The sequence below is a fragment of the Cannabis sativa genome, chromosome 7, assembly GCF_029168945.1.
Source record: "Cannabis sativa cultivar Pink pepper isolate KNU-18-1 chromosome 7, ASM2916894v1, whole genome shotgun sequence".
In the NCBI taxonomy this organism is placed as follows: domain Eukaryota; kingdom Viridiplantae; phylum Streptophyta; class Magnoliopsida; order Rosales; family Cannabaceae; genus Cannabis; species Cannabis sativa.
This window is the reverse complement of record NC_083607.1, coordinates 23542546-23554278: the sequence shown is the minus strand read 5'-3', so window position 1 is coordinate 23554278 and position 11733 is coordinate 23542546. Positions and strand designations below refer to the sequence as shown.

The window sequence follows — 11733 nt, the reverse complement described above, 5'->3', positions numbered from 1 at the left end:
TACACATAAACGTAAACTGTGAGTCGACAGACTCAGTAAGAAAAGCATAATAATATCATACATAATACTAACTGCCGTGTCCAACACGATACTGAGTCCCGCTACTGCCATGTCCAACATGGTACTGAGCTACTACTGCCATGTCCAACATGGTACTGAGTTTTGAACGTTCATAGGGACGGTACTATTGACAAGTATCCTCCTGATCGGTCGAGCCGGTCATACTCATTCTTGGTCATACTCCGGCTGTACCGACGGGATAGGTCAATAGCACGAACCACCAACCAAATGTCGGCTGATCGGTCGAACCGGTCATACTCATTCTTGGTCATACTTTAGCCTGTACCGACGTGACAGGGTTGGATGGTTCGAAGCCTATATACATAACTAATGTAATCTAACAGGCTTCCTACATGCACGCTAAACATGTAATCTACATATGCATACTGTTATACTAATCTTACCTGGATTCCGATTTCAGGTGTCTTAGGTCAACCCGACCGGCCGAAGCTGAGTGGCGGATTACTGGCTCCTAAACCATAAAAATCACAACGCTATAAGTGACACGCTAAATCACTTCCCGGGGACTAAAACTTGGAACTAAAAGTTTCCCTATCAATAAAAAGCATGGCAATACCCCTAAAAACATAAAAACGAGGAAAACTAGGGTTTCGGAAAATTCCCCAACCGGTAGACCGGTTGCCCAACCGGAATTCCGGTTCGGAATTCTTGGACACCCATCCGAATTCCGCTTGCACAACGGAATTAGGTTCCTCGCAGGAATTTTTCAAAAATTCCTAACTCGACCAAATCAAACCCAAATGGTTCCAAACCTTCCAGACCTGCTCTAAACACCCCAAAGAACAAATCTAAGGCAACAAACTAACCCAGGAACCACAGAAACAAAAACCACCATTAAAGCTCAAGCTTTGAGTTCTAAACTCAAACTTGAGCAAATCCCACAAACATGCATTCAAACCTAGTTAATTCTACTCAAATATGCATGAAATAGCTTCTGAAATCAAACAAAAACATCAACAATAACCCAGCAACAGATTCAATCAATTCTCTTTGAAAACCATATTTTGAGCTAAAACTTTCAATTTTGAGCAAAGCAATTTAACACTCATTACTAACAACCTAATTAATCACAAATCAACATACTTAAATCTCAGAAACAACAACAACATTTCAGCAGCAACAACCACAAAGATTCAAGCATGCAACAACCACTTTCATCATAAATTTCAAGAAAAACAAAGCAAGAAACTAAAGCCAAGAAATACCTCAATGAAAATCACTTTGATCTTGCTAAAATAACTTGAATTCAACAAAGAAATCCAGCCCTAGCTGCTCCCCAAGCTTGGCCGAACAAGAGAGGAAAAGAGAGAGTTTTCTTTGGAAAAAATCTATTTTTCTAACTTAGCATTTTTTTTGATAAAAGAGTAAATGAAATATAACACATACACTATTCATTTCAGCCAAGTATACACTTAAATAATTATTTATTTTTCAAATAATAAACTCACATAAGACAAAACACTAATGGGCAAAAAGACCATTTTGCCCCTCCACCATAAAATCATGAAAATCATACTAAAGGGGTATTTTTGGGAAATTCTAAATTCCCGGCCATTCCCGACATTCCCAATGTCTAAAACCCGTCCCCAAATTACTAACATACTAAGTTGTGATTTCTACTGAGCCAAACGCCAAGTTCCAAAATACCGGACACCGGAAACGCAAAATATAAAAACTACTGATGACATAATCATGCATTTCTGAATTCCATAAATAACAGTAATAAATTATTTAAATAGCTATAAATAATTTCATAATTAAACATAAACAACTGCTAATTTCCAAATTAACTAAGCGGGCTTTACAACTATTCCCCCCTTAAAAGGATTTCGTCCCCGAAATCTAACCTGAATAACTCTGGATATTGAGCTCTCATATCTGACTCTAGCTCCCAGGTGGCTTCCTCCACCTTGCTGTTTCTCCAGAGAACCTTGACCAATGCTATGGTCTTATTCCGAAGGACTTTATCCTTTCTATCCAGGATCCGCACCTTTGTTCCTCATAGGTCATGTACGTGAAGCTGAAGACTCTCATAACTGAGTATATGAGAGGGGTCTGAAACGTATTTTCTCAACATTGAGACATGGAATACGTTGTGCACTGCTGATAAGGCTGGAGGCAATGCTAACCGATATGCCACTTGACCTATCTTCTCGAGAATCTCGAAAGGTCCTGTAAATCTAGGGCATAACTTGCCTCTTTTCCCGAAACGTTTAATCCCCTTCATCGGAGATACCCGTAAAAATACATGTTCCCCTACTTGGAACTCAACATCTCTCGCGTTTCGGATCTGCGTAACTCTTACATGCCTTTCTGTGAGGCAAGCATTCTAGCTTTTATCTTTTCTATTGCCTCATTGGTCCGTTGAACTGACTCCGGACCTAGGTATTTTCTCTCCCCTGTCTCATCCCAGTGGATAGGGGATCTACATTTCCTACCGTACAACAGTTCATAGGGAGCCATCCCTATCGTACTCTGATAACTGTTGTTGTACGAAAATTCTATCAACGGTAGATATTTACTCCATGAACCCTCAAAGTCCATAACACAGGCTCTCAACATATCCTCCAATATCTGAATTGTCCTTTCGGACTGACCATCTGTCTGAGGATGGAATGCTGTACTGAATTTTAGCTTTGTACCCATTGCTCGTTGCAAACTTTGCCAAAATTTGGAGGTGAACTTCGGATCCTGTCCGAAACTATAGACTTCGGTACCCGTGAAGTCTCACTATCTCTACGACATATAACTACGCCAACCGATCCCTTTGTAAAAGTTGTTCTAACCGTGAGAAAATGAGCGATTTCGTAAATCGATCCACCACTACCCGAGATGGAATCAAATAAACCCGTGGTCCTAGGTAACCCGACCACAAAATCCATTGTAATATCCTCCCATTTCCATTACGGTAGGGTTAGAGGCCGCAACAACCCCGTTGGTCTCCGATGTTCAGCCTTAACTGTCGACACGTGAGGCATCTCGATACGAATTCTACTAAATTCTTCTTCATACCGCTCCACCAGAAGTACGGTTTCAAATCTTGGTACATCTTGGTGGTGCCGGGATGCAGAGAATACGGGGTAGAATGAGCCTCCTCAAAGATCTCATTTCTCAGTTCCACACTGTTCGGAACACAAACCCTGACTTTGTACAAAAGCATCCCCCTATCTGACACTGAAAAGTCCTTGGCTTGACCAGCCAATACCTCATCTCGGATTTTCACTAACTCCGGATCTGTCATCTGAGCGACTTTTATTCTTTCTAATAGATCAGATTGCAGCGTCAAGTTGTGAAGCTGACCTACCACAAACTCAATCTTTGGATCTAACCATATCCTCGGCTAGGCGAGGTGAGATACGAACCATGCTAGCTACTTGCCGGGACCACTTCTCGCTCGGGGCATCGGCCACTACATTGGCTTTTCCGGGATGATAGAGGATCTCACAATCGTAATCCTTCACTAATTCCAACCAACGCCTTTGTCTCATGTTCAAATCTTTCTGAGTAAAGAAATACTTGAGACTTTTATGGTCGGTATAGATCTCACACTTCTCCCCGTAAAGGTAATGCCGCCAAATCTTCAGTGCAAAAACCACTGCGGCCAATTCTAAATCATGAGTCGGGTATCGCTGTTCATAATCCTTTAACTGACGGGAGGCATAAGCGATAACCCGATCAGCTTGCATCAATACACACCCCAAACCCTGTTTGGATGCGTCACAGTAGACTACGAACTTCTCCTTGTCCGAAGGCAAAGCTAGTACCGGAGCAGTAATCAACCTCTGTTTCGGCTCACGAAAACTAGCTTCGCATTTATCTGACCAGATAAACCGCTGATTCTTCTTTGTAAGCTCGGTTAGGGGCATTGAGATTTTGGAGAACCCCTCCACGAACCTACGGTAGTACCCAGCTAATCCCAAGAAGCTTCTGATCTCGGTCACTGTCTTCGGTCTCGGCCAATCCCTGACGGATTCAATCTTCCCGGGATCCACCTTGATCCCATCTTTACTCACAATGTGCCCTAGGAAGGACACCTGAGACAACCAGAACTCACATTTCTTGAATTTGGCGTAAAGCTTATGTTCTCGAAGTCGTTGCAGTACCATCTGAAGATGTAACTCATGCTCCTCTTCTGATTGAGAGTACACGAGGATGTCGTCGATAAACACAATCACACAGATATCGAGGAAATCCTTGAATACTCTATTCATCGTGGTCCATGAATCTGCGGGAGCATTGGTTAGTCCGAATGACATAACCAGAAACTCGTAATGTCCATACCTAGTGCGGAAAGCTGTCTTCGGAATGTCCTCCTCTCGGATTCTCAACTGATGATAACCCGAACGGAGATCAATCTTAGAAAAGACCGTCTTCCCCTGAAGCTGATCGAACAAGTCATCGATCCTAGGTAATGGATATTTATTCTTCACCGTCAGCTTGTTCAACTCTCTGTAGTCGATGCACATCCTCATAGATCCGTCCTTCTTCTTGACGAACAAAACCGGGGCTCCCCAGGGTGACACACTGGGCCGAATGAACCCTATGTCAAGCAACCCTTGGAGCTGAATCTTTAATTCCTTAAGTTCAGCTGGAGCCATCCTATACGGGGCTTTGGAAACCGGATCCACCCATGGTGCCAAGTCAATCACGAAATCAATCTCCCGCTGAGGTGGTAACCCAGGAAGTTCTTCGGGAAAAACGTCCAAAAATTCCCGAACCACTCTGATGTCCTCTGGCCGAATGGTGTCTGGCCGAGTGGTGTCCACCACCACGGCCAGAAACCCTAAGCACCCGCCGTGCAACAATTCTCTCGCTGACATAGCCGAGATTACCGGGATCCGAGATCCCTGAACTGAACCCACAAATACAAACGGTTCTTCACTCTCCGGTTGGAAGTCCACCATCTTCCTTTTACAGTCAATGCTCGCCGAATATTTAGATAGGAAATCCATTCCTAAAATAATATCAAATTCGACTAAGCTCATCTCTATCAGATCAGCGCTTAACTCTCTACCATCTATCCTGATCGGCATAGACCTAATCCACCTATTGGAGATAACCAATTCTCCGCCAGGTAACAGGGTTCCAAACCCTGATTCATATCTATCAAAGGGTCTACCCAATTTACTAAAGACTCTGGCCGCCACATAGGAATGTGTAGCCCCAGAATCAAACAGCACTGAATATAGCGAGTTGTTAATAGAAAGCTGACCTGTGACTACTGATGGGCTGGCATCTGCATCAGCCTGCGTGATAGCGAACACCCGGTGGAGTGGTTATCGCCGGAGCTCTCGGTGCCTCCGAGTCGGGCCGGGGACATTCCCTCTTGAAGTGTCCGGGCATGCCACAATGGAAGCATCCCTGACCTTTGCACTCGCCCCGATGGTGCCTCTTGCAGCTAGGGCACTCGGTATAGGAGAATCGGGTCTCAGTACCACCAGGACGACTCCCTCTGTTCTGGTTCCCCCGGAACCTCTTGTTCTGACTCGAGCCACCGAAAGTAGTGGGTGCCCTCTTCCTCTAATCAATGGCCGAACCGCTACTCCCCCTGCTATAGCCTGATGCAGGAGGGGTAGGAGCCTCGCCACCAACCGGAGTACTGGCTGATTCTGACATACACCCCACTGCGCCCTCAGCTCGCAGTGCCTTCTCCACCATCTGAGCATAGGTGGTGCTGTCGTCGGTGGTGATCATCAGGTCATGCCTGATCTTGGGATTCAACCCGTCCAGATACTTCTCCTTCTTGCTGAAGTCGGTCGGCACAATTCCCGAGGCTAACCTCGCCAACCGATCAAACTGAGTAGTATACTCAGTGACGCTCATGTTCTCCCGCTGGGTCAGGTGAACGAACTCTTTCCTCTTGGCGCTTCTGACCGCCTCATTGTAGTATTTTGCATTAAAGAGTTCCTGGAACCTTTCCCAGGTCATGGTGGTGACGTCATGGATCTGAGACACCATGTCCCACCATACCAGGGCGTCCTCCTGGAACTGAAACGTGGCGCACACCACTCTGTCGTTACCGGGGACACCCATGAAATTCAGTATCTTGGTGATCACCGTCAGCCATTGCTCGGCTTTCATTACATCTGGACCTCCCAGGAATACCGGAGGTGCTTGCTTCCGGAACCGCTCATACAATGGTTCCAATCTATGGGCCGCCACCACTATCTCGGCCTGGGCAGCAGGGGCAGGTGCCACTGGAACTATAGGCACTGGAATTGCAGGAGCACCCTGCTGTCTCAACCTCTGAATCTCGAGGTCTTGTTCTTCGATCCGGGATTGCATCTCCGCAAACCGTAACTCCCAGTTCGGGGCTCCCTGATCGGCTAGGGGAGCCTGGGCAGCCTGTGGCGGGTTCTCATCACCCCGGCCACGAGCCCTGCCTCGGGGACCTCTACCTCGGCCCCTGGCAGGTGGGGGAAACTGGGCTCCCTGTCCTTGATTCGACCCTACGGAGTTGCCCTGACTCCTGGTAGTCCGCCTGGCGTCCATCTAGTTAGAACCGCCTGCGAAACCAAGAGTTGGCATATCAGGTCATATTCAAGGCGAGCTTACTAATGCCGCTTAATTTGGAAATTAGAAATGAAACATGCGCCTATTCTACTATCAGGCTACTAACATGCTTCCTAACAGGCTTTTTTTTTTTTTTTTTTTTATAACCGAATAAAATAAACTACTAAAGCAATAAAGGCTTACCGAACCGTGAACCGAGCTAGCTGGCGATGATGATTGTACATGTCGTGACGATCTTCGGAAGACAACCTGGCGGCTCTGATACCAAATTGTAACACCCTAACTATCTTAGGCGTATTACGTGATTTTTAAACGTACTGTGCAGCTCGTTGCTAATCAACGAGGTTTATGGAAAAATGTGATTAATTAAAATTTTGCTTTTTAATTAAACTTATAAACCATATTACAAAAGACTCGGGATCCCGATTATAAAATATTTACAAAAAGTTTAACTGTTTAACTATTACATCAAAATAAAAGTCGTCTAACGACCAGTTACAAAAATTCAGCCTTGCTGTCCCGAGGATCGTACGCTCCAGGCCTAACCGCCCCAACATGTACAATCTCATAAGCTCGCTCACGGTCCATCAGCTATAGCCTTGCCTTTACCTACACATAAACGTAAACTGTGAGTCGACAGACTCAGTAAGAAAAGCATAATAATATCATACATAATACTAACTGCCGTGTCCAACACGATGCGAGTCCCGCCATCGCCATGTCCAACATGGTACCGAGCTACTACCGCCATGTCCAACATGGTGCCGAGTTTTGAACGTTCATAGGGACGGTACTATTGACAAGTATCCTCTGATCGGTCGAGCCGGTCATACTCATTCTTGGTCATACTCCGGCTGTACCGACGGGATAGGTCAATAGCATCGAACCACCAACCAAATGTCGGCTGATCGGTCGAGCCGGTCATACTCATTCTTGGTCATACTCCGGCACTCGTACCGACGTGACGGGGTTGGATGGTTCGAAGCCTATATACATAACTAATGTAATCTAACGGGCTTCCTACATGCACGCTAAACATGTAATCTACATATGCATACTGTTATACTAATCTTACCCGGATTCCGATTTCGGGTGTCTTGGTCAACCTGACTGGAACTGAAGCTGAGTGGCGGATTACTGGCTCCTAAACCATAAAAATCACAACGCTATAAGTGACACGCTAAATCACTTCCCGGGGACTAAAACTTGGAACTAAAAGTTTCCCTATCAATAAAAAGCATGGCAATACCCCTAAAAACATAAAAACGAGGAAAACTAGGGTTTCGAAAAATTCCCCAACCGGTAGACCGGTTGCCCAACCGGAATTCCGGTTCTGGGAATTGCTGGACACCCATCCGAATTCGGTTGCACAACCGAATTCGGTTCCTCAGAATTTTTCAAAAATTCCTAACTCGACCAAATCAAACCCAAATGGTTCCAAACCTTCCAGACCTGCTCTAAACACCCCAAAGAACAAATCTAAGGCAACAAACTAACCAAGGAACCACAGAAACAAAAACCACCATTAAAGCTCAAGCTTTGAGTTCTAAACTCAAACTTGAGCAAATCCCACAAACATGCATTCAAACCTAGTTAATTCTACTCAAATATGCATGAAATAGCTTCTGAAATCAAACAAAAACATCAACAATAACCCAGCAACAGATTCAATCAATTCTCTTTGAAAACCATATTTTGAGCTAAAACTTCCAATTTTGAGCAAAGCAATTTAACACTCATTACTAACAACCTAATTAATCACAAATCAACATACTTAAATCTCAGAAACAACAACAACATTTCAGCAGCAACAACCACAAAGATTCAAGCATGCAACAACCACTTTCATCATAAATTTCAAGAAAAACAAAGCAAGAAACTAAAGCCAAGAAATACCTCATGAAAATCACTTTGATCTTGCTAAAATAACTTGAATTCAACAAAGAAATCCAGCCCTAGCTGCTCCCCAAGCTTGGCCGAACAAGAGAGGAAAAGAGAGAGTTTTCTTTGGAAAAAATCTATTTTTCTAACTTAGCATTTTTTTTGATAAAAGAGTAAATGAAATATAACACATACACTATTCATTTCAGCCAAGTATACACTTAAATAATTATTTATTTTTCAAATAATAAACTCACATAACACAAAACACTAATGGGCAAAAAGACCATTTTGCCCCTCCACCATAAAATCATGAAAATCATACTAAAGGGGTATTTTTGGGAAATTCTAAATTCCCGGCCATTCCCGACATTCCCAATGTCTAAAACCCGTCCCCAAATTACTAACATACTAAGTTGTGATTTCTACTGAGCCAAACGCCAAGTTCCAAAATACCAAACACCGGAAATGCAAAATATAAAAACTACTGATGACATAATCATGCATTTCTGAATTCCATAAATAACAGTAATAAATTATTTAAATAGCTATAAATAATTTCATAATTAAACATAAACAACTGCTAATTTCCAAATTAACTAAGCGGGCTTTACACTCTGGTAGGACTTTTAACTCTAGTTGAGGAGGCTTTTCAGTAGATGGGGTAGGCTTTGTTGGTATGACTCCTAACTCTTCATAGTATTTTCTATTCAGCGGTCCATAAGAGTCGAGCCACAAAGCATACTCATAAGCTTCCTTACCGTCTTGTTCCACCACCTCCTCTTGTACCAAAGTCAGATTAAGAGGGTCCTCAGCATGCGTCTTTGTCTCCACCAACTGGTCCACCACATCAATTGCAAAACAGTTGTCACTAGCCGTAGGGTAGGTCATTGCTTTGAGCACATTAAATACAACTTCATCTCCTTGTACCCTCAGCTTTAACTCTCCTTTCTGAACATCAATTAGTGCTTTCCCTGTTGCCAAGAAAGGTCTCCCCAGGATGATAGGAACATTACTATCTTCTTCCATATCCAGAACAATGAAGTCAGCTGGAAAGATGAACTTGTCAACTTTTACTAACACATCCTCAATGACTCCTCTGGGATGAGCTAGTGATCGATCCGCCAATTGAAGAGTTACCGTGGTTGGCTTTGCTTCACCCAAATTTGCGGTCTTTTAAACACTGACAAAGGCATTAAGTTTATGCTGGCTCCCAAATCACATAGTGCATTTATTCCTTCAATTTTTCCAATTGTACAAGGAATAGTGAAGCTCCCTGGATCTCTGAGTTTTGGAGGAAGTTTCTTCTGTAGAATAGCGCTACACTCTTCAGTTAGAGCCACTGTCTCATAATCCTCCATCTTCCTTTTCTTTGACAAAATTTCCTTCATAAACTTCACATAACTTGGCATCTGCTCTAGAGCTTCAGCAAAAGGAATGTTAATGTGAAGTCTTTTGAAGACTTCTAGAAACTTGGTGAACTGCTTGTCTAAGCTTGACTTTCTGAGCCTCTGAGGATAGGGTATTTTCACATGATGATCAATACTAATAGGTGGAGACTGTGGTGGTGGTGCTGGGCTGTCAGTAGCCTTCTCTGCTGTTGGTGTTGGTGTTTGCACTGGTTGAGCATTTATTTCTTCATCTACCTCAACTGGTTGTGGTAACTCAGGCCCATCATACTTCTTACCGCTCCTCAGGGTAATTGCTTTGCAGTTTTCTTTAGGATTAACTTCAGTTGTGCTAGGCAAATTTCCTTGAGGGCGGGTTGCTACCTGAGTTGCTAGGTGGCCCATCTGAGTCTGCAGGTCTTTAATTGAAGATCTAGTTTCAGTCATAAATTGAAGCAGTAAATCTGTTTGCAAACCAGAACTTCCACCAAAGGCTTGTTGCTGATTAAACTGTTGGTTCTGATTTCTTTGCTGATAGAACCCACTATTTCTTCGGTTGTTACCCTGGTTGAACCCATAGTTGTTGCTGTTGTTGTTCTGTGAAAAATTCCCAATGGCTTTAGCTTCATCCATTGGCAAATCATCCACATCTGCTTGACACTACGAAAAGTGATGACTTCCTCCACATAACTCACAAACAATTTGGGCTTGTTTAGCTTGCCCTGCAATTATTTTTGTCAATGCCTCAACCTGAGCTGTTAACTTTGTGATGGCATCAACTTCTAACACGCCAGCTACTTTCTTAGATTGACTCCTTTCAGTTGGCCACTGCTGATTGTTTAGAGCCATCTCCTCCAATAGATCATACGCCTCATTAGCACTCTTTCTCATAAAAGCTCCGCCCGCTGCTGCATCTATTAGAGTTCTAGTATTACCAACCAGCCCGTTGTAGAAGTTGTGAACCAGCATCCACTTCTCTATACCATGATGAGGACACCTCCTGATCAGATCTTTAAACCTCTCCCAAGCCTCATGGAGAGATTCATTATCTTGTTGGCAGAAATTATTGATTTCTCCTCTCAGCTTTGCAGACTTGGCTGGAGGAAAGAACTTTGACAAGAATTTTGTTGCCAGATCATTCCAGGTGGCAATAGAATTAGGTGGCAAGGAATTCAACCAACTCTTGGCTCGTTCTCTGAGCGAGAATGGAAACAATCTCAGTCTAATAGCATCATCGCTAACTCCATTAACCTTAAAAGTTTCACAAAGTTCCATGAAGTTAGAGAGATGCAGATTAGGATCTTCAGAAGGGAGGCCACCAAACTGAACTGAAGACTGCACCATTTCATAAATTATAAACGTTACGCAAGTATACGCAATCAAGTAGTAAATCTCACACAGGTGAGGTCACTCCCACAGGGAATTGGAGTAAATACCACTAAATTATACTTATGATTCTATTCGGTAAATCGAAAGCAATTATGATTTAAAAAACAGTAAAATATGAAAGAAATTCAGAAAACTTATTAACACAATTGAGAGTTGAGCAAGATGAGATAAAAGGGAGGAGAATCCTGTTGTTGTTTACCCAAATCGTTAATGCTTAATTACTATCCTATTCTTGAAGTGAATGACAGATTATGAAATAACCTAGCTCCTTTCAGATCTTCTAGATTCTAAATCACATGTTATCTAATTAATTCCTTAATTAAACTAACATGAAATCAGCATTAAGTAATAATCTACTCGTCACATAAGTCATGTGAATACTTTCGTTTCACATAGAACATCGATTATCCCAATTTTAGCATTCTCAATTCTCACTTTTCAGATTTCGAATTGAGATCATAGAGCATGCACAAGGTGATCA

At 43.1% G+C, this 11733-nt stretch overlaps 1 non-coding gene across 1 annotated transcript; it reads left to right on the top strand.

The window, feature by feature from the left end:
- Positions 1 to 10842: 10842 nt before the first annotated feature.
- Positions 10843 to 10949, top strand: LOC115698349 (small nucleolar RNA R71). The gene has a single exon (XR_004008102.1). It is a non-coding gene; the product is annotated as a small nucleolar RNA R71 (small nucleolar RNA).
- The last annotated feature ends 784 nt before the right edge of the window (positions 10950 to 11733 follow it).